At 46.6% G+C, this 23,655-nt stretch overlaps 1 long non-coding RNA gene across 1 annotated transcript in view; it reads left to right on the top strand.

Moving 5' to 3' along the window:
- The first annotated feature begins 2,738 nt into the window (after positions 1-2,738).
- LOC140699195 (uncharacterized) overlaps positions 2,739-23,655 on the top strand; it is a 46,325-nt gene continuing 25,408 nt past the window's right edge. The window contains exon 1 of the long non-coding RNA XR_012077206.1: positions 2,739-2,845. This is a non-coding gene — a long non-coding RNA (uncharacterized lncRNA). The remainder of the gene's footprint in view (positions 2,846-23,655) is intronic.

Genomic DNA, 23,655 nt, shown 5'->3' with positions numbered 1-23,655 from the left:
ATGGAAAGAAGTGAACTTTTGATACACTCAACAATTGGATAGATCTCAAGGGAATTAATTCTACTGAGTGATAAATAGCCAATATCAAAAGGTTACATACTCTATTACATACTATTTAACACTCTCAAAAATGACAAGAATTACAGAGATGGAAAACACATTCGTGACTGCAAGGGGTCAGGAAAAGGAAAAGGGAAAGAATGTGAGAGATTTTGCAGATGAGGAACAATTCTATATCTTGACTGTAGTGATGGTTACACAAATCAACATGTAATAAAACTGCACAGATACATACAGGTATACACGTGCATGCTCACACACGGGTGCACGGGAAACCGGCAAAGTCCCAAAAAGCTCTATGGATCATACCAATGTCAATTTGCAGATTTTAACCTGTACTACACTTTTGTAATTGCTATCATTCAGGAAAACTGGGTGAAGGCTACCTAGGATCTCAGTGTACTAATTATGCTATAATTATTCCAAAATAAAAACTTAAAAGGAAAGAGATCAATGTGACCAATTGATCTTCTGTTCCTTTATGTCCCCAGAGTCCATCCTTTGAATATCCATTCTTGATTTATGGCCATCTGGTCCAAACACCCAAGCAAGAAGTCTTCTTCCAGTCTCTCCCCTCCACATCCAGTTAGGCAACACTTACTATCTAGGTCAGCCCTAAAAAAAAATCTCAAAAGCAGATTTCTCCCTCTCCAATCTCACTGCCACTCCAGAATGCTATGGCCACATCCATCTGTGTCAGTCTCAACTCCTACCCAGATCCCATTCCAATTCCCTATATATTACCTTCCTCCAACTCAGAATTCCTGACCCCAAATACATTTTATAAGAACAGCCCCAAATATTGCCTCATCATGAAGATTATACCAGGTCCCCCAAGATCAAGAAATCATGGCCTCTTCAGCAACTATCCTGTTCTGTCCATAGAACTCGAGCCTAGCACTTACCACATTAGGCTGTAATTATTTAGTTGTAACCCAGGGAAATACAAACACTCCCAGAAAACTCCTAGGGACTGAACCTGATTGTCAATCTACACAAGGCCAGGCCAAGAAAGAGCAGAAGCTGGTACTGAAAAGCCTTCCTGACCTGTGGCCTCCCAGCCTGGTCACACATGCATCCATGGACATACAAACTCCCTCACACTCAGAGGGGAGACACAGTGGCAGATGATGACCCTTCCCAGGATCTACCCATCCTCTAGCTTCCATCAGCTCAATTTGCACAACTGGTAGCCCCATTTAAGTCTTTATTAAGTAGTTATTTATTTATTTTAGCCTTTCATCTATTATTTTCTATTAAATCTTCCAAAGCCAAAGGTTACTTTCCAAGAAAAATGAAGAAATTAGCTTTGTATCAGCCGACTATAGAATGACTGAACTATGCTGGCATGTACATTCACATGCAGATTTGGAGAAAGTCATAGGTTTATTAAAATAAAGTGAAATATATTATTGTTTCTCATGCAATTCATTCATTCTTCCATTTGCATTCATACTGGATTACGTGAAGTGAATTACATTTGGGATAAAGTAGTAACAAACTGATTAAAAAAATCCTTTATGAAATTTCCAATTCAGTTAAGAATTAGACAATTCACAAAAGGCTACTTTACATGCACATGGTAATAAAAGCTTGAAGGGAAATGAGGCAGGGAAGTGGGACGGATGGTGATGCATGGGACTGTCATCATTGTTGTTACTTGGTGATCACTACAAGGGATCCAAGGAGATCTTACTGACAAGCAGGCATTTGAGCCAAGACCTGAAGGAAGGAGGGAGACCACCACGTATGTGTCCAGGGAGGATTCAATGCGAGGGAAGAGCTAATGTCAGGCCCTGGGGCAGCATATTCTCAAGAAAGTAAGGGACAAGCCACAGAATGAGAGACTATTTTTTACAAATCTTATTTCTGAAAAGAGCCTTTTATCTAGAATACATAATTGCTAATACAGATTTCTCCAAAGAAGATATACAAATGGCCAACAATCATATGAAAGAAGCTCAATATCAGGGAAGCGCAATCCAAAACCACAAGGACATGCCACTTCAGAAACATGAGGACGACTATCATCAAAAAGACAGATGATGACAGGTGTTGGCTATAATGTCGAGATAAATTGGAACCCTCATAGTCTGCTAGTGGAAATATGTAAAACGGTGCAGCCACTTTGGAAGCAGTCTGGAGTTTCTAGAAAGGCCAACCATTGAGTTTCCTTATAACCCAGCCATGACAATCTAAGGTATGCAGCTGTGAGAAATAAAACCTAGATCCCCAAAAAACTGGTTTACAAATGTTCACAGCAAAATTATTCCTAATAGAAAAAAATACAAATTGTGTGGACACAAGTTCAGGTATCCTGTCTCCATCCTGAGTCGTAGCCCCGCCCCCAGACCACAGGAGCCAATCCGCGCGCTCGCTGCCAGGACAGGCCCCGCCCCAGAGCCCTCCTCGGCCGCGCCCCTCCTTCCGCCTACCGCCCCGTCAGTTGGCAGAAGGCAGTTGGGGTGAGCGGCCGTCATTTCAGAAGCTCCGCGGCTCCCCCGAGGCGGCGGCTGCTGCTGCGCCGGCGGCGGCGGAAGCGGCGGCAGCGCGGTCCCTCCGGGAGGAGCGGCGTGGGCCGAGCGGCAGCCGCGGAGCGTTAAACCCAGCGCGGCGGCGGCGGCGGCGGCGGCGGCGGCGGCGGCGGCGGCGGCGGCGGCGGCGGCGGCGGCGGCGGCGGCGGCGGCGGCGGCTGCGGCGGCCCCGAGCTGGTCTGCTAGCAGGTGTTCGACGTGGGGCCGCGCTCCAGCAGTCTCATCCTCGAGGGCTCCTACCGCGTGGTGTGGTGAGTGTCCGCGCCCCGCGTGCTGGCCACGCCCGCCCGGCCTCCCGCTCCGCCTCGTTGGCTGCGGCAGTGGCGTCGTGCCCGACCCGCGACCCCGACCCTGGCCGGACCGCAGCCGGGCTGCCCGCCGTCCGCGCGCCGGGGGTCTCGGGCGGGGCCGGGCCGCTCCGGCCGGGTCGTTACTCGCGGTGCTTCCCGGGCGGTCCTCGATGGCGCGCGGAGTAGGGGAGCGGCGCGGGGGTCGGAGGCCGGGACCCGGAACCCCCGGGACGGGAACGGCCCCCACCCCCAGGGTACTTGACTAGCGGCCTTCCCTTGACGTCCCCATAGTGAAGCCGCGAAGTACTTCAGATGCTTGAGGAGGCGGCTGCGGTCTGGACAGCGGTTCTCAGCGGCGCGAGTGCACAACCCCGAAGTCATCGTCTTGTTTTCCCCCCTCCCCTGCCTTTTCCGCGGTCGGCTTTGGTTCAGCATCTTCCGTGGTGCCAGGGGTGCTCCCCTGCGCAGGCTCTCTAAAAGGCATGTAGTGGCACCAGTGTGGGTGTGGAATGTCTCCATCTTGAAGTGTTTAAATGGGTTTGGGCATGGTACTGTTCGCGTTTCAGGAAGGGTAAGTCAGCATCGCTGTTGTGACTTATTTAAGGAGTCTCTTGGAGTTGGGCCTAATTTGACTTTTCCCCCCTTTTACCGGGCGTGAGCTCTCATACTGGCATAAAGGCTTCCAGAGGTTTTAGCATAATGACTGTGGACTTTCCCTGTTAAAGCTTTAGTGGTCTGTGTGTATGCCGCCCTGATGGAGTTCTTGCAGAACCACATGCAGGCGCCCTTGTCTGGCTCGAGATCCCTCAGAAGTGTGCTTGGGATGGGGTTGATGGTGGTTTTTGTTTGTTTGTTTTTTGTTGTTAAAACCAACTACCTGTGATATTTTGTGCTCATGCAGATTTGTGGTGTAGGCTTCCTTATGCCTAAACTTTCATGTGTGTCTTTTGTGTTATATGAAGGAAGCAGACTATTTATGATCACTTCATGTCAGATATTGTGCTATGTACCTTATCTCATGTTACCTGAACAGCCACCAGCAGAGAGGGGAGGGCAATGCTAGCTCTATTTCAGATGAGAAAGTGTTTTGAGGTGAAGCCAGTTCTGAAGGTCCCACAACTAAAGAGTCAGACTTGAGATTGTAGCCTGAGATCCTGTTTCAGTTGCCAGAGCTCTTTTCATTACTCCCTATTTTCCTTAATTAGTATTGTTAATAATTTTGAAATTTTAGCATATTTTACTCTTACAAGCAAATTTATTTCAGAAACATTCAAATTTGAACGGTAATAATTTTAGAAATACATAGAGGGAATATTTTACCACGTATGTTAGCTAGGTACAAAGACTAGTTAAAATTCTTTAAAAAAAATACTTGAATATTTGCATTCTCTTCAGGAGCAGAGTGCTTCACAGTACACAGCTGTGAAGATTCACGTGAAGTCAGTAGGCTGGGAACCATAAGAGTAATTAAATTAGGTCAGGCCTAAAAGAAATAAGGTCCTAGAAGGTAACAGAAAGACAGTACTGCCCACAACATCACTTACCTGGAGTAGGTCTGATTGCTGTGCACCTGCCGGTATGTGTGTTAGTCACCAGGTCTCGTTGTGAGAAGCTCGGAATTGCCCATCACATCCTTGGGCCCTTAGAAAAAATTAATGCTTAAATGTGTACTGAAAAAGCCTAATTTTATGACATCTCAGTCAAAAAATGTTTTTTAACTGATGAGAATTTTTCCTAGCCTGAAGATGATTTAGATCTGGTAACTTTCTATCTCGGCTGTGGAGTTACGTGACTTAAGTCTCTATTAGGTGAAACGTCAAGTCCGCTTGCTTTATATATATTTTCCTTTCTTAAGAAAGATCCAAGTACAAATAATATTGGAATTAGAATCCTGGGACCAGATTATAACTTTTTACCTTCAGATTGATGATATTTCATATAAGAGTTTAATCTACATTGTGCATTATTAGTATTTAGTAAATGTTGGTTAACGATGCTGGGTTTTTGAAGGATTTCTCGATTGAAATATTAATATTTGAAGAACTGACATTTTAAAAAGCTTAATGTTTCCAGAAGGACTTAAAATTTTAAGGAAGAATTTTTTTTTTATTTTCTGAATCTGTTCATTAGGAATTTTGCCTTTTCCATGAAAAGTCCTTCCCTAAACATTACGTATGGGATATAAAGAGTAGAGTTTGAATTGAGCCTTTCTGAGTGGTGTGATTTTGATAGAAAGATAATAGGTGCAAGGGACAATCTAAGCTATGGAATCCAATCCTGCAAAAGGACTTAGGTGGCAAATTGTGGAGGACTCTGTAGGCAGAATAGAGTTAGATTTTATGTTTGTGCGATGGAGAAGGATCAGAGTTTTTGAAAAGAGGCAGGCACATGATCAGTTTTGAAATTTTGGGAGAATCTAGATCGACACTGGTGGAAATGACAGGAGAAAATTAAGATAGGGATTCAACTAGGCTAGTGGCCTTCTAAAGGTGAAGTGAGGTAGCAGTGTGGAGGATGGAGATGTTAGAGTCAATAATGGGCTCTTGTCAGAGGAGGGGTGGACTTTTCATCATGGCAGGTATGGGATGCAAAGGATGATGAGGTCTTACAGGATAAGAGGCTTAAGAGGTGGGATATGGATTTGGGAGAGATTATGAGACAGGACTTGGTGATTTGCTATGGGGAAGTTTGTTCATTGCAAGGCTTCTAGCTTAGGGACATGGTGGTGCCATTATTAGAGGAGGAATACTGTAGGCAGAGGAGGTTTGTTAAGGAGAATTAGTGAGTTCTGGTTTGGACTTGTTAAGTTTATGATGCCAGTAAATCCTTTGGGTTGTATCCACAGGTATCCTGGAAATAAGAGGGACATAGAATCTGGAGATGAAAATTTGTGTAAGTGGTATTCTGGTGCATAGGAACACAGATTCTTATTTGAGATCATTGGTTAGGTGAAATTGCATACATATATTCTTTTTGATTATCTTTTTAGTAAACAATCCATATCATTCATAGATTTTCAAAGAGTTTATTATCCCAGGGAATTTAAGAACCAGTGAGACAGAACAGAAAGACCAAATAAGAAGCCTTGGCAAGCAAGTAGTTCTAAGAGGTGGGAAAGGAAGAGGAAGCTTAGGACTGGTGAGATGTACAAGACCGGAGAAAAGGGGAAAAAAATGGTATGAAAGAGAGAAGTTGAAGCTGTATGCTTCATCATCTAATTAAGATAACCATCTGTTTTGGGTAAATTCGGCTTGAAACATTTTCTGAGTGTAACTGAGAGGTCGTGGGGTCATCTCCATAGAGATGATAATTGTAGGCTTGAGAGAGGACAAGATGAGAAAAAATGTGTGAGCTGAGCTGAGGGAATGCCTGACTTTAGGTGTCCTTAGTGGGCAGCTACAGAAGAGGATGAGGAGGTGTGGTCAGAGGCCAGAGACCTGGGAGTCCACATTTTCTGAGGAGCCGTGGACAAACTGGTCAGTAGGGATCAGTCCTGAGGACTGTAGAGAGCAGGGTGCAGCTGGAAGACAAGCTGTTGGATTTGTTGACTTTCAGCTCTCCTGAAAAAACATAGTTTTAACAAAAATTTTGTCGTGCTCATATTTCTGATGGTGCAGTATCTGGTCCTGTTAATGTTTCTGTGATCACAGCAGTCTGGTAAGAACTACCATTTAGTCAATGTTTTGTGTTATATTTTTACGCATATATTCATTAGTCCTCTTAGCCACACTGCAGGAGTGGTTCCTTTCGGTAAGTGGAAGTCTGAGACACAGCAAGGTTACTTAAATTGCCCACAGATACCCAACTAGGAAGTGGTAGAGCATCTGTGTCTGCTTCCTAAGTGATACTCAGCCAAAGAGTAGAGTTGAGAAAATGCATGCTTTCAATAGCAGAAAATATCTATTGTCTGCTTTTTGCATGGTTTGCTTTTTAGCCTTTTAAAAACCTTTCATGCAAGGTCATTCACTTAGAATTCATTCAGCACCAGTTCTCTGCAAGGACTCACATGGCGCCTGCCCTTCAGTAGCTGTTATTCCAGACAATGGGGTGCAGTTGGGCGGGAACACAAAATGCCCCTGTAGAGTGCCGTGGGTGACAGAGGCCTGAGTGGCGTGCGGCTGTCCGTGTCTGGCTTCGCAAACCTTCGTACTGGGTGTTGGTGTGTGAGTTGGGAGTTTGCCGTGAGACGTGCGCTCCAGGTAGAGGATAGCGTGCACGCCGAGGCACAGCAGTCTGAACACGGCACAGCCGGTCAGGAAAAGCAGGAGTTGTCTGAGAAGTGAGGCTGTGGGTGGTTGCCATGGGGAGAAAGCTGGAGTGGAGGCAGCTGGGATGGGTGGGGCCGAGTTCTTAAGGGCTTTGTTTTCAATGGAGTTGGGACTTGATTTGGTCGGTGAAGGTCCCTGAAGGATGCCCTTTTTCTGCTGGTTCCTCATCCAATTTTGTGTTTCCCTCTTTGTCTTTCTTTGACTTTCTACTCGCTGCGCTTGTCTGTTCTGTTTACTTACTTAGGGCTACTCAGTGGGTGTGATTTTTATCCAGTCTCCAGGGGCATTGAAATGTATGTAGGTTTTGTTTTACTTTTTGTTGTTGCATTGATTGGAGGTGTTATTGGCCTTTGGTGTGTATGAGGTGGAGGCCAACATGCCAAACGACCTACATGCAGTTTGCACGCAGCACATTCAGTCCCTGCACCAGAGAATCATCCTGTTTAGATGCCAGTGGTGTTTCCCTCCAGCCCATCATGAAGAAGGGCAGGGTCCTAGTCAGGTCCTGCCTTCCTCTGAGATTGATCTCCTCCAACAACTTGTCCTTATTACTTTCAGCTCTAGCCCTCCCTCCATCCCTCCCTGGGACTTTGCTGGGTATTGGTACCACCTGTTTGAAAGGCAGGACCAGCAGTGGTATAAATCATGTACAGAGGCTCCAGACCAGATTCCTAGTTGTGCTGGTTTAGCTGTTAATTTGACTTTTAAAAAAGAAGTCTCTTGTCCGGTTTTCAGAGCTCAGAGATGGGACGAGACCATTTTACATAAGCAACAGAAAATCCAGAGTTTCTGAGCAGTTTTGAGTGCAAGTAAAATGGAAACAAAATTCATTTTGATATTAGTAACATCCCTAATGTGCTCCTGGTGATTAGCTGTAATATATATGCCATTCTGATGAATTGAATTTGTATGTTCTCAATTCTCAAGTATTAATAAAAATACTTTAATGAAAAGCATTCTAGTTGAGTTTTCCAGGAACTATGTATAGTTTATTCCTCACCTGGCTGGCAGTAATGTACCTACTAAGTAAAAATCAAGCGATTCCCCCAAAACATCTCAAGCTACCCCACCATCCATCCAGCCTGCTCTGCCCACCCACCTGCCTGACCCTGAGATACTGTTTCTTCCTTTTGGCTTCTCTTTTCTCTTTCACTTCTTGAGGCTCCCATACGTTGGAAATCCAACAGGTTAGATGTTCTCCAGGGTCTCTCAGATGCTCAGTGTTAAGGGCAGGCTCTGGGCTCTGAGCCCATCCGTGGCTGATAGGAGCTGGGGGTGGGGTGTCGGTGTGAGGTCTGCAGGACTTCACCATCACCAGCTGACTAACATTACTTGCAAGCTTGCCTTAGGTGCTGTGGTTTGAAATTCATTTTCATCCTCACCTTTGAGTTATTATTTTTTTCACTGTACAGATGAGGAAACTAGGTCTTAGGTAACTTGTCCAGGGTTCACAGCCAGTAAATGTATAGCAGAACTGGGATTTGTCTAGATCTCAAAACCTGTCATTATTATTATTTTTTTTTTTACTAAACTACTGTAGACTTTCCTCTGTTGTGGTGAGTTACCTGGAAACGTGCTTCTTCCAGCCTGGGTTCCTGAATGTGTTGTCACCAAAGTATAAAATGATGATTGTCATGGCAAACTTGGGCCTGTTGTGGAGATGGAAGAAGGAGGAAGCAGACACTTGGAAGGGGTGAGGAAGGTAGGGTCAAAGCAGCTTCATTTTTATCAGAAGGTTGTTTATCAGTGTTAATCCTTCTCCTCCTACGTACCTCCACCAGTTTCTTGATGTTCACTCATTTAGTAATGATACTGAGCATGTACCTGACCTGTGTAGTAAGCAATACAATCGAAGTGGTTTTTAATTTTTGGTGCTTACAGTCTTAACAGGAAAGTAATCACATTTACTGAAAATGATGAGGTGCAGAGTGCTACCCTTTATACCCCTAAAAAGTGGAGCAAAGCTCTGAGGAGTAGTCCGGGCCAGTTTCCTGGAGGAAGTGCTGTTTAAGCTGGGACCTGGAGAATGACTTAGAGCTAGCTGAGTGAAAGATAGGGAAGGGTGCTAAAGTGTTTCAGGCACTACTTGTGGGAAATGGATGGTAAGAAGGTAGGAACTAAAAACTAGATCAAAGCATCTACTCCCCACCCTTTGTACATTTAGAAAATCTTCTTGTATCCTGCATCTCTGCATAGCTGTTTTTGTTTGTTTCTTCTCTTTTCACTTTTACCATATCCCATGCACTTGGCAGAAGAGAGCTGACCCTCGCTCCCCAGAGATATGTGTCTTCAGAGCAGTCTGATTCCTGGGGGAGAGAATCTAATCCAGCTTGGGCTAGTGTCCACCGCTGGTCTGGGCAGCTGAGGCCCAGGTGGAGTCATCTGATAAGGCTGAACTTCTCTAAGGTGGTGCAGTGAGGTGGGGGTGGTCATGAGATGTCTCCCGCTGACCTCTGACACTTACCAGGGTAGCTCTTGGTGCTGCTTCCCCAGCTCTTGTGCTGGGATGAGGCCTGCTGATGGGGGCTGTGGGGGAGGAGAAGAGGGGAGGGCAAAGTCATTTAGGCAAGAGAGGGGCTTTGGGCTGATTTTAGGGTGCTTCTGGTTTCCTGTCTTTGGCAGTATGGGGGTGGCAGCCAAACTGGGTGGCATTCTTTACAATGTATTTAATATTTGATATGTATCTAACATGTGAGTTATGCAGCCTATCAATAAACACCCAAGAACCCACCACCCACTGACTGACTTCACACCAGATTGTCAGAGGTACATGTTCTAATCTCTGGCTGGGAGTCTGCACAGTAGAGCAGGAAATAGTGTGGGCTCTGAACACCTTATGTGAACTGAGCTTGTTTTTCTCTTCTGTAGAGAAAGGGTAGTGATACCCGCCTCAGGGTTGGGAGGATTGAATGAAACACATCAGTGAGTGCTGAGCCCTTGGCCTCGGGTTAGTGCTCTAGTTGTTACTCCTGGGAAGTGAGCAGGCCTGGTGAGACCAGTGTCCTCCCTCCCCTCAGTCTCTTGGACATTATCCTGGAGTGTGAAGCAGAGTCTGTGGAAGTGAGACTGTTAGACTTGGGTCACACGGTTGTGTGGTCTCGGGCAACATCCTCTCCTGGTGAGATTTATCAGTTAGAGCATCTTCTCTGCCTGGCCCTGGTCCATGTTCCCACCCACCCTTAGGAATGCTGCAGGTGGTGTAGGAGACAGACTGATAAGGAAATAGATTACTGTGTCACTTGGTGAAAACTCTGATATGAGAGAATTCTGAACAGAACCACTAACTCCTCCTGGGCTTCCCAGTTTGTAATTAATTCAGCAAGTGGTGTCGGTATGCACTAGGACATGTACTAGTTGTTCAGCTACTTCAGTGAATAAAACACTTAGTCCCCAGCAGCTCATGTATGGTGGATGCCTGGCTTAGAGTGAGCCCATTCCATAGGTTGTTGTTTGGTTTTGCTTATGTTTTCCTCTGCTGTTCAAAAGCTTGTAAGTTTAATTAGATCCCATTTGTTTGTTTTTCCTTTTATTTCTATTTCTTGAACAGACTGCCCGAGGAGAACATTGACAAGATATATGTGAGATAATGTTTTGCCTATGTTTTCTTCTAGGAGGTTTATTGTGTCTTGTCTTATGTTTAAGTCTTTAATCGATTTTGAGTTTAGTTTTGTACATGATGTGAGGGAGTATTCTTGCTTTATTGATTTACATTGCTGCTGTTCAGTTTTCCCAAAACCATTTGCTGAAGAGACTGTCTTTTATTCCATTGTATGTTCTTGCCTCCTTTGTCAAAGATTAATTGACCAAAAGTTCGTGGGTTCATTTCTGTGCTCTCTATTCTGTTCCATTGTTCCATAGGTCTATTTTTGTACCAATGCCATGCTGTTTTGGTGACTGTATCTCTGTAGTATTGTCTGAAGTCTGGGAGGATTATTTCTCTTGCCTCGTTCTTTTTCTTCAGCAGTGCTATGGCAATTCTGGGTCTTTTGTGATTCCATATAAATGTTATTATTATTATTTGTTCTAGTTCTGTGAAATATGCCCTGGGTAATTTAATAGAGGTTTCATTAAATCTGTATGTTACCTTGGGCAGAATGGCCATTTTAACAATATTGATTCTTCCAATACATGAGCATGGGATATCTTTCCATTTTGTTAAGTCTTCTTTAATTTCCTTAGTCGATGTTTTCTAGTTCTCTATGTATAAGTCTTTCATCTCCTTGGCTAGATTTATTCCTAGGTATTTTATTACTTTGGGTGGTGTCTAAAAAGGGACTGTTTCTTTACTTTCTTTTCCTATTGATTCATTGTTAGTGTAAGTAAGTGCAACTGATTTTTGTACATTAATCTTGTATCCTGCTACCTTGCTGAATTCTTTGATTAGTTCTGGTAGTTTTGTGTGGCACTTTTAGGTTTTTCTATCTATAGTATCATGTCATCTGTATATAGTGACAATTTTACCTCTAGTTTTCCAATTTGGATTCCTTTTATTTCTTTTTCCTTGCCTGATTGCTGTGGCTAGGACTTCAAGACTCTGTTGAATAGGAGTGGTTAGAGTGGACAACTTTGATGGCCCTGGATTTTAGTGGGAAAGTTTTTAGTTTTTCACAATTGAGTACTAAGCTGGCTATAGGTTTGTCATAAATAGTTTTTCTTATGTTGATATATGTTCCCTCTATACCCACTGTGTTGAGAGTTTTTATCATAAATGGGTGTTGAATTTTATCAAATGCTTTTCGTGCATCTATTCAGATGATCATGTGTTTTTTGTCCTTTCTCTCTTGATGTGGTGTATTATATTGATTGATTTGCTTATGTTGAGCCATCCTTGTGATCCTGGAATGAGTCCAACTTGATCATGGTTTGTGAACTTTTTTATGTGCTGCTGGATTCTGTTTGCTAATATTTTGTTGAGGATTTTTGCATCTATTTTAATCAGTGATACTGGCCTATAATTCTCTTTTTTGGTAGTGTCTTTGCATAATTTGGTATCAGGGTGATGGTGGCTTCATAGAATGAGTTTGGGTGTACTCCCTCTTTTTCAGTCTTCTGGAAGAGTTTGAGTAGGACTAGTTTGAGTTGTTCTTTGTATGGTTGGTAGAATTCCCCAGTGAAGCCATCTGGTCGTGGACTTTTATCTGTAGGGAGGTTTTTTATTGCTAATTAGATTTCATGTCTAGTGATCGGTTTGTTCAAGAGGTCAGTTTATTCTTGATTCTATCTTGGTGGACTGTATATTTCCAGAAACTTGTCCATTTCTTCTCAGTTTTTCACTTTGTTTCTATGTAGTTGTTCATAGTATCCTCATACGATATTTTGTATTTCTGTGATATTGGTGGTCCTGGATTTTTGTTTGTAGGAAGTTCCAAAATTTACTGATTCTTACTAGTTACCAGTCTGCTTTGGAGCTCTCTGGGCTTCCTGTAACTGGGTGTCTGTTTCCTTTTCCTGGTTAGGAAAAGTTTCTGAGCTCGTTTCTTTAAATATGTTTTCTGCCCCCTTTTCTCTTCTCCTTCTGGAGCTCCTATAATGAGAATGTTATTGTGCTTGATGTTGTGCCATTAATCCTGTAAGCTGCCTTCACTTTTTTTCCCTTCCTTTCCCTTTTTGCTTCTATCTTTGAGAGAGTTCCTCATACCTGTCCTTGAGTTCACGGATTCTTTCTTGTGCTTCATCTAGTATATTTTTAAGTTCAATTATTGTATTCTTTAGTTCTGTGACTTATGTTAGGAACTTTCTTATATTTTCTAACTCTTTGTTGAAGTTCTCACTGTGTTCATCCATTATTATTCTGAGTTCAGTGGGCTTTATGTATGTGTACTTTGAATTCTTCATAAGGCCAATTACTTTTCTTCATTTCATTGTTTTTTTTTCTGGGGTTTTATCTTGTTCTTTCATTTGAAACATTGTCCACAGTCTTCTGTTTTTCTCATTTCACTTGACTCTCTATGTTGGTTTCTATGCATTAAGTAAAACAGCCACCTCTCCCAGTCTTGAAGAGTTGTGTGGGAGATGAACTTTGTCAGTTAGCCCTGCCTACTCTTGGTTGTCAATGAAACTATGACTATCCAGGCAGCTACTTTTATTTTGACAGCTCTCAGCAGTTGAGGGTGTGCCAAGATCAGTCAGTATCTCAAAGGTGAGGATCTCAACATAAAGTTTCAGACTGATTGGACTCCATACCCCCCAGTAACAGCTTTTGAAGAATATAAATATCTTGAGGCTTGGGACTGCTAATGTAGTCCCTGCTGGCCCCCAGAGCTAGGAAGTCTGGAGGTGTCCCCTGTAGAACAGCCACAAAGAACAGGGCTTCAGATAAGTATACAAGCTCCTTTCTGGGAAATGTCAGTGAGCTGTAGCAAGACAGGCTGAGAGTGTAATGATGGCACCCCCAGCCTACCTTCCCTGAGAGCACCTCGGTAGCCTCCTGATGTGTGCCAAACCTGAAGCCTGCCTCCAAGTCCAAAGCTCTTAGACTAGAAAAGGAGGCCTTTTTTCACGTAAAGCCTGGAGATGTGTCTCAGTCTAATGTGCAAGGCCTGAAAGTGGTAGCCTGCCAGGAAGTGTCTCTCCAACTGTTACAGATCCATGGGAGTGAGACATGCAGTCGGTCCTGGCCTCCAGAGCCAGGTGATCAAGGAGCATGCCCTGAGTGGAAGCCACAAAGCCTGGGTAACCAGTGTGTAGACATTCCCTGCTTGGAGATACTCTCACTCTGCAGCCTATCAGAGGGAGAGTGCAAATATGGCTGGAGTGAGGCAGTGGGAGAGTGCAAAGATGACACCTTCTGAATAAAGGGGAGCAGAAGAAATGGGAAAAGATGAAGTAAGAAATACAGCAAGACAGAGGGAGAGCGGGGAAGATGGCACCTGCTGGCTGGAGCATAAAGCTGGCACCCAAAGGGAAGGGGAAAAAGAGATGGTACCTGCCAGTTTTATTAAGGCAGAGGGAGAGCAGGAGGATGGCACCCACCACCAGCCTCAGCCCCTGGAGAGTATCCCAGCAGCCCCTGCCCCTCAGACCAATGCTTTAACTTTTGGAAATGAGTCTCTTTCACATAAAGTTTGGGTGCTTTTCCAAGGGCCACTTCTGCACTTGGCCCTGGGACCAAGAGCACAGGCCTTTTAAGAGTGGTTCCTGAATTCACCGCAGCCCAGTGGGTCTCACAGCCATGTGTCCTGAGGGTCTTCCAAGTCAGATGCTTTGGGGGTTTCTCTCTCAGTTGTCAGTCTTCAAAGTTTGAGTCCCCAGTGCAGGGGTACAAACCATTCACACCTCAGGTAGAAGTTCCATGTTCTGAGTTCCCTCCTGAGTGTGTCTGTGTACACCAGGGGTGGGGTTTCTGGTGAAACTGTGTCTCAGCCTTTCCCACCTGCTTTGATGTGGTTTCCCTCTTGTTTGCCTGATGTGAAGGGGTTGCTCCACCATTTCTCAGGCTTTTCCAGAGGCAATTGTTCCACGTGTAGCTGTAGATTTGTTGTGTTTGTGGGAGGAGGTGAATTCAGGATGGTTCCATGGTGCCACTTTGAATTCAAACCTATTATATATGTTTTAAACTTTGGTTTTCAATTGCTCAGGTCATTGCTAGTATATGGAAGTATGATTAATGCTGTGTATTCATGTGTATGTATGGATCTCATATTCTGGGATCTTTCTAAAACTATTTATTATAATTTATTATGAGTTTTCTTACAGATTCCTTGAAGTTTCTCCATAGACAATGATGTCATCTGTAAATAATGACAATTATATTTCTCCTTTTCTAGTCGGTGTGCCTTCATTTCCTTTCTTGCCGCACTGCACTGACTAGAACCTGTAGTAAAGTTGCACACTACAGAAGAGAGCAGACATGCTAACGTTTTCAAACCAAGAAAAGCATTCATTCTTTCACCATTATGATGTGGGATATGGGTGTTTTGCGTTTGTTCTTTGTTAGGTTGAGGTAGTTGGCTTCTACTCCTAGTTTCTGAGCATTTTTTATATGAATGGGTGTTGAATTTTGTTTAATGCTTTTTCTGTATTGATGTGACTGCATGGGTTCTTTTCTTTAGACTCTTCATAGGGTAGGTCACAGTGTTGTTTTGTGACTATTGAACCAGGCTTGCATTCCTGGAATATATTCCACTTGGTGATCGTCTTATTCATGTAGATGCTTATGGTAGGTGTTCTTGTGGATTTCTTGCTGTAGGCTAAATTATGTTTCCCCAAAGGGGTCCATGTCTAATCACTTCTATGACAATGTGTGAGTGTTACCTTGTATGCAAAAGGGAGTTTGTAGAAGTAACTAAGTTAAAAATCTTGAGATGGGTTTACCATAAATTTTCTGGCTTTACTTAATATAAAAGGTGGGACACCGGAACTGAGTCAGGGAGACGTGATGATAGAAGCAGAGACTAATGTGATGCACTTTGAAGATGGAAGAAGGGACCAACTGCAAGGATGACAGGCATCCTCTGGAAGCCAGAAAGGGAAAGGGAACAGTCTCCTGTGAGGCCTCAAAAGCAATCAGCCCTGCTGACACGTTGACTGACATCAGACTACTGACCTGCAAAACATTACTATAATAAATTTGAGATATTTTAAGCTAGTAAATAGTAATTTGTAATTTAATGATACAGTTTGTAATTTGTAATACTTAATAATAATTTGTCATAACAGCCAGAGAAAATGAACACACATATTTTGTTGAGAATTTGGGTGTGTATCCTGGTTATATTTGTCAGAAATTTTCTTTTTTGAGCTGTCATTGTCAGGTTTTGGTGTTACATTATGCTGGCCTTATAAAATAAGTTGGGACATAATCACTGTGCTTCTACTTGCTGGAACAGATTTTGTGGAATTCATATTATTCTTTATAAATGTTTGTGGTTTTCAAGGAATTTACCCACTTCATGTTTCTTCTCCCTGCATTTGTGTGTCTGTGTGTGTCTGTTTGTAGTCGGTTTACAATGTTCTGTCAATTTCTGGTGTGCAGTATAATGCTTTAGTCATAAATGAACATACATGTATTTGGTTTCATATTCTATTTCATTAAAGGTTACTGCAAGATGTTGAATCTATTTCCCTGTGCTTTACAGTATAAATCTGTTGTTTATCTATTTTATGTATTGTAGTTAGTATCTGCAAATCTCGAGCTCTCAATTTACCCGTTCCCACTCCCTTCACCTCTGATAACAATAGTTTGTTCGCTCTGTCTGTTAGTCTGTTTCTGTTTTGCAGATAAGTCCATTTGCTTCTTCTCCTTTATATTCCACACTTAAGTGATATCATATGGTATTTATATTTCACTTTCTGGCTAATTTCACTTAGAATGCCCATCTCCAAGTCTACCTATGTGTTGCAAATGGCATTATTTTATTCTTGTTTATGCCTTGAGTTGTATTCCACTGTGTAAATGTACCACAACTTACTTATCCAGCCATCTGTCGTTGGACATTTAGGTGTTTCTGTGTCTTGGCTATTGTAAGTAGTGCTGCTGTGAACATTGTGGTGCATGTATCTTTTCAATTAGAGTTTTCTCTGGATATATGCACAAGAAGGGATTGCTGGGTCATCGGGTAAGTCTTTTTAGTTGTTTGAGGAAACTCCGTACTGTTTTCCGTAATGGCTGCACCAAACTGCATTCCCACCAACAGTGTAGGGGGGGGTCCCTTATAGGAGAAACTGTTTCATATGCAAATACAATTCTGTGTTGACACCAGTCCACACACAGGTCCAGCCATGGGTGGGAAGGGAACAAATAGTAATTGTGGGGCGTCTTTGCAGACTCGTTAGTCCCTAAGGCCACAGCAAGATGGGTCGTCCTCCCTCACCTGGACAAGAAGCTCCCGCACAGAAATCCCACAAATCCCACAGCGATGCTGACTTTCATTCCCCTTTTACGCACCTTTAACAGGCACCCCATGAACTTCCTCTCAGCCCATTCCCCTTGTGTCCTTGGGATTAAGAGGGAGCTGCCTCCACCACTCCCCACATTGCAGTAATCCCAGGAGGCTAGAAGAGGCTCCCTCTACAATGGTGCAGAGAGGCAAAAAGCCCTGTCTCTCAGGCCAGGTCTTCCCCTCTGGTCAGGACACCCAGACAGGAAACCTTGGCCTGTCGTCTGGCCGCCTCAGAGAAGCAGACTGAAGCTCCCCAAGGACAAGGGCTGTCTCCAGGCTCCATTCTAGAGAACTGGTTAGTGTCCAGAGGGCTGAAAGGCATGGAAACAGCTCTCCATCACTTGTTTGCTCAGGGGTGCAGATGATGGGATGTCCCACAGGCCCTTGGCCAATCAGGCTTGAGGGAAAAGACAATGCAGGGGTCCCTGGGGAAAGTGAGAGCCTCAGGCTCCCAGGAGCTGTCTGAGGACCCCATGTCAATGCGGAGGAAGGTCTAGTCAGCCCCCTGTGGATCTGTAGCTACTGGGACCTCCTCAGCCTCATTCTCAGGACCCGTCTCTGTAGAGCAGCACACACATGAATAAGACTGCAGTGTTCTGAGATCATTTCCAAACAAAACTTTCATTATTAACATTTTACATATATCACCCCAAGGTGCTGCTCCCACCCACAGCCACCCAGACCCACCTCCCCCAGCCTCTAACTCCCCACCACCCCACCCCACCTTGGCCCTGATGGTGCCCCCTCCTTCCTTGCCCTTCCTCCCTGCCCCCCACTTCAGCTGGGGTCAGCACTGAATGAGGAGGGGTCCCTAAGTTCCCCTGGGGACCCCCTGGGGGCTGATAGTGGAGGGCTGGCCCACTGTTCCCTACTGGGTGCAGTGCCTCTTTCTCTTCCTCCTCCTCCTCCCTGCAACATACAGGTCACACCTTGTCTGTTTTGCCTGTGAGGGTCGAGCCAGCCCCAGAGTCAAGGCAGGCCCCCCAGATCCTGAGGTCAGGCCTAGTCAGGGACAGCTTCCCAGCAGACACTGGGCCTCCACTAGAGGCCGTTTCCTCAACAGCTGGTGGAGTTGCTGGGCTGAGGACAGTTCTTTGAGGGGAAGGGGCCTGGGGAGCCCCCCAACCTTCAGGGCAGCCAAATCTAAGGGCCCTGGGGCAGAGCTCTAGGACATCCCCCAGGGCCACAGGCAGGACTGAGAGGCCAAGAGGAAGGCCAGGCTGCGGAGCTCCTCCTTGTGCTCACTGGACCCATCCCCTGGCCCTGGGGCCTCCCTAAGAGGACACATCTCTCTGAGAACTGAAGCATCACTGGGTCCCAGGCTCCTTGAAGTGCGCTTTCGACCCTGGGGAGGCGAAAGGCGCTGTCCAGCTCAGAATGGAGGGAAATCGTGTTGTCCTGGAGAGAGAATAAAGCCTTTGGTCCTGAACAGGCCATTGTCTGCTAAGTAGTGCCTTAGAAGTTCCTCAAAATCAGTGTCTGGTGGGCTGTCTTTATCACTAACCCCTAGCTGGGGGCCTTGGTCACGTGTCTGGCATCTTGGCCAACATTAGACTCACGAGTGCTTGAGTCCAAATGGGGTGCACTCTGACTGGTGGGTGCCCTCACACCCAACTCCTCCTTCAGGGCCGGGAATTGTTTCTGCACCAGCTGGTAGGAGGGAGGTGGACAGTGACTGGCCCCACATACATGAGTGAGGGGAGAAGGACTGCTGGGTAGGGGGATGATGGCATTGGGGAGCAAGAAAGGGGGCATCACCAGGACTCCAGTCAAAGTACAGACACTAGAGCACTCCTGCTGTCCTCCTGGGCCTTATTCCCAGCTGTGTGTCCTTCCTGTCCCTCTGGGCCCCCATCCTCTCCTTCCTATGGTCTTGCATCGCACCGAGTCCCTAGCAGGCCCTCCACAAGGCCAGGCCTTTCAGGCAGGGGAGGGATGAACAGAACCAGGTGGGCCTCCTGTTCTGTGGTCCCATCCCTCCCACGGCTGACCTGGGTCCTTGCCTCCCTTGTTTACCTGGGTGTCTCTCGCCTTCCCTTTTCTACCTGGGGTCCATCCCTCCCTTGTCTCCCTGAGTGTCCCTCCCTCCTCTGGCTCACCTCTTCAAGGGTGAGTCCTTCCTTCTGTTGCAACTGTTCAGCTAGGGCCAGGAGGTCCAGCTGTGTTTCTGTGGAAAGCGGTTCTGCCAGGAATCGAGGGTGAATGACTGCCTCTCCCTAAGAAGGAAGGAAGAGGCCTGGAGTAACTTTTGAGTCATGAATACCTGGAGGGAAAGTGAAAAAGAGACCCACCCCATTGTCCTCCACAAGGTAGCTTGTTTTAAACCACCGAGGCAGTCATCTAGACAGAGAGAGAGAGAGCAAGAAAGCAAGCGAGAGCACTCAGGGATAAGGATCAGAACTTAAGTCCCAAAGGCCCGGGCAGAACCCCAGTGCTGAGTGCCAATCCCTGGAATCTTGCAGCCCCCAGGCTCCAGGCCCAGCCCACCTTGGTGACGCAGGCTTCCTGGGAGCACAGCTTGTCAGTGTAGCTCAGGAGATCCGGGTCCATGTAGGTCCCGTTCTCTTCCTGCTTCAGTTCATTTCTGTCCTCTTGGAATTTGGCATCTAGCTCCCCAGTGGCTGAGGAGGCAGGCCCCACCAGCTCCTCCATGGTGTCCACATACTGTTTCACAGCCTCAGGGGGAATCTCCTTAGGTGCCATGTTCTCCCAGGGATACTGGGATCTGTGTAGCTTCCTGGGCACACACACTGGGGCAGAGCGCGAGGAGGAAATAAAGGTGAGGGGCTCCTGCATCCAGCTCCTGACCACGCAGTGCACATGCTGGTTCAGACAGTGTTTGAACAACATGGATGTGGGTGTGGTTCGGAGTCATGACCACCTGCATCTTCACCCACAGTGTTGGGGAATGAGGAGGGAGAGGTAAGGGGGAGCTTCTAAGAGAGTCACATGTGAGCAAGTGTGGAACCTCCAATTTTCCAAGCGTCTCCCCATCCAGCCCGCTTCTCAGGCAGGCTGTATGTGGTGGCCTTAGACAGGGAGGTGGGAGTTTTGTAACTGACCAAATCAGTACCCCAGGGTGACAAAGGACAGCTGAGACCCCTCGATGGCTGTTGAGGGTGAAAGACCAGTAACCCCCTTGAGGGAAAAGGACTGATGGGGGGACAGTGGCTGCCCTAACCCCCTGTTACCTTTGTGTTCAGCTCCAGTGGGCACGTAAGTACCTGACTGAGGGCCCACATTTGGGGCTGGGGGTCCCCAAGGTTCTGGCTTTGGTGGGGCTGGAGGAGGCAGGCCCTGCACCCCCTTCATCCACTGCACCTGCTGAGTCTACATTTCCTCCTTTGCCTCAAATTCCATGAACCTGAAGGGTAAGGGAGGCACAGGCCATTCTGAGAAAAAGACTTGGGCTCTGGAGCCCACCAAGGGAGCAGAGACAGAGGCATCAGAAGAGGTTGTGCTGGGGACAGTCAAGGTCTGAGAGGTACTGTCCCCAGCGGGGAGCTGCTACTGGAGCAAATATCATCTCGGGACACCCTGCCTCCCCAGCACTGGATGATGTTCAGTAGCAAACACCCAGGTTGCTGAATTGAAATGGGCCTGCATGGAAAACGTAGAGAGGAGATCAGGAAGGAGTCACATGGACTGTACTGAGAGCACTACCTGGATGTGACATCTTGTGTGACGGTGACTCCTGGGAGAATAGGAGCCCTGGAGGGCAGGGCTGTTGTCTGCTGGATGCATTAAATGATGGTTGTTCCTAGGAAAGCACCTGTCCCTAGTGGACCTTCCTATTTGAGGAATGAATGAGCCCAATCAGCCCCATCACACAGATCTGAGTGGACCTGGGACCCCACTTCTCCCTCCCAGGGGTCCCTGCCCTCACTCTCCTAGGACAGGGACAGCTATTGGACCACAAGTCCCTTTTGAAATGGGAAAACAGTTCCACCCAAGGCCAAAGCCCCAGTGACCCAGGAGGCAGAGGCTTCCTCATGGGCAGGAGGACAATGACCAATTAGCCGAAACACATCCCTTCCAGGTAACGTTTCCAGGGGCCAGGGCCCCAGGAAGCACTTTCCATGAAGGGCCCCCTCTGTTCCTGCCCTCCTACGGCCTGATCCTCTCTTGACCCCAGTGTGCAGAGGGGCAAACTGAGGCTCACAGAGGTAGAGTGACAATCCCACATGTGACTGCTAGTAAGTGGCTGAGTCACCAATGTCCCATGAGAACAGAGTGCTCACCTTTGGAACAGAAGGTCCAGCACCTGCTAGGCGGTGGCGAAAGTTTATACTTGCCCAGGAATGTGTGCAGGTAGGAGGGGTGGCCTCCCAGTACGGCAGGCACCAGGTTCACCACCAGCTTCTCCAGCCTGTGTCACTGAAGGCTCCACACCCTGTAGGTCTCATCCCTGCTCCCTGATGGTCCAGCTCCCCTCTGGGGTGGAAAGAGGAGAGACATGAGTCAGAGGCAGCACCAGGGACCCCCAGGGGTTTGGGGCTGGAGCTCAGACCAAATGGTTAAGCCTAAAGTTCTTGTGCCAGAGGTGGAAGAGGGAAGCCCTGAGCGGATTCAAAGTTCTCAGCATCACCAGTACAAGGGGCGGAGGGCGATGATTAAAAGAATTAGTGTCTGAGATCATTGTGTCAGCACAGCAGTGACAGCACCTCCCTGATGAACTACTTCATCCCTGTGACTGCTGCCTTAACATCCCATTTTAGAGATGAGAACACAGAGGCTGATCCCAGGGTGGGAGGGATCAGGGTCCTCAGGCCAATGTGGACACATGGGGATGGAGGAGAAACAGCACGGTCTATAGAAAAATGCAGAAACTTCCTTGACTTAACATGAACCGAGATTCTGTCAAAGTCTCTGAGATTCTGACTCGTATGTGGGCACTGACTTTGCATCTGGCCAAGGCAGGACCTGGGCTGTGAGGGTGGGTGGGAGAGATGGGGCATCAGATTCCTTTGCCAGCAGGTCTCTAAGAGTGAGCCCAGGGGAGGAGCAGGGCAGATCTGGGAACCGGGCCTTCCTGGGTGTGGAGTCTCCTCGGTCACACTCACCCTGAGCCTATCCTGGGCTCTGTTGGTGTCATGGGTCACATGCCCGTCCTGCAGGGAGATGGCATGGGGTAGTCTATGGACCAGGTCCTGTGAGGAGTCCTGCAGACACAGTGCCCAGCAGCCAGGCAGAAACCTCAGAGCCCTGTCTGGTTGTCCTGACTGGTTCTCAGACCCATAAGACAGCTCCAGTCTCGACACGCACACACCACTCTCTGCACAGACCTCCATCAGGGACAAAAAAGCTGACAACCTGAGGGCCTTGGATTCCCACTGGCACAGAGAAGAGGCCCCTCAGGAGTCCTCTTTCCCCCCTGCCAGCCATGTCCTCAGGTGTGGCCATGACAGGACCACCAGGTTACCATGTATTCAATGACTCATTCCTGCCCAGAGGGGACACCTCCCCTCAAGTCCCCCTTCCTCCACAAGGAGATGAGGGGAGTGGGCCTGCCCAGGGAGGGCTCCGAGAGGAGGCTGGTCCCAGATTGGCCTGCTCCAGGCCAGCCGGTGTTACCTTAAGTGACCGCCTCATAATAGACCAGAGGTGTTGGGGTTGAGGGTTCAACCAATGCCTACAGCCTCTCAGAAACCTCTCACCACATAGTTTCCTGGAGTAGAAGCCCCGGGAGTTCACGAAACAGAAAGGACATGTTTCTCTGTGAACTGTCTCCAGCCAAGTGATGTTGCTCTGGGGCTGTCCCTAGAATGTGGGTGCCTGGTAGCCAGGTTCCATTTCTGTTGGGGTCTGTGGTAAAGGAAGTGATGTCACTTCCTGGGGTCCACTTCCTGGAACCCCCTTCTCAGACAACACCTCCACACACAGCCTTCTGGGCTGCTGCCTGCTCACCCCCTTCTCCTCAGAAACCCACCTCTTCCACAGTTACAGCAGCCGTGCCGTCTCCACGGCTCCCGGGGAGGCTCTGTGTGCAGCTATGAGGAGAGGACCTGGCTTCCAGACTCAACTCCTCATTGTTACCTGTTCTACGTCTTGTATTTATCCTGGTGTTTCTCCAGGACGGTCCCCCATCTGCACAGTGGGGCTGATTCTAGTCATACTTCTGGAGATGTCCTCAGGCGCGTGTGGGATAAGACCTGAGAATTGTAGAAGTGGTGTCACTTATACGTGATGCCTCCAACCCCATGATTTTTTGTCTTATAACCAAGCTCACATCTGTTCCTCTCCTGATCCCACCCCATAGTCCTTAATGTCACTGTGCATGTGTGTCTATGTGTTTGTGTTTCTTTTTTTTTAACATTTTTTTATTGATTTATTATCATTTTACAATGTTGTGTCAAATTCCAGTGTTCAGCACAATTTTTCATTCATGCACATATACACACTCATTGTCACATTTTATCCTCTGTGAGTTATCATAATATTTTGTATATATTTTCCTGTGCTATACAGTGTAATCTTGTTTATCTATTCTACAATTTTGAAATCCCAGTCTATCCCTTCCCAGCCTGCACCCCCCGGCAACCACAAGTCTATTCTCTGTCTATGAGTTTATTTCTGTCCTGTATTTATGCTTTGTTTTTGTTTGCTTGTTTCTTTTTGTTTT

Source organism: Vicugna pacos, chromosome 11 (genome assembly GCF_048564905.1).
Source record: "Vicugna pacos chromosome 11, VicPac4, whole genome shotgun sequence".
In the NCBI taxonomy this organism is placed as follows: Eukaryota; Metazoa; Chordata; class Mammalia; order Artiodactyla; family Camelidae; genus Vicugna; species Vicugna pacos.
Note: the sequence above shows the minus strand (reverse complement) of the source record. Positions and strands in the feature narration are given on the sequence as shown.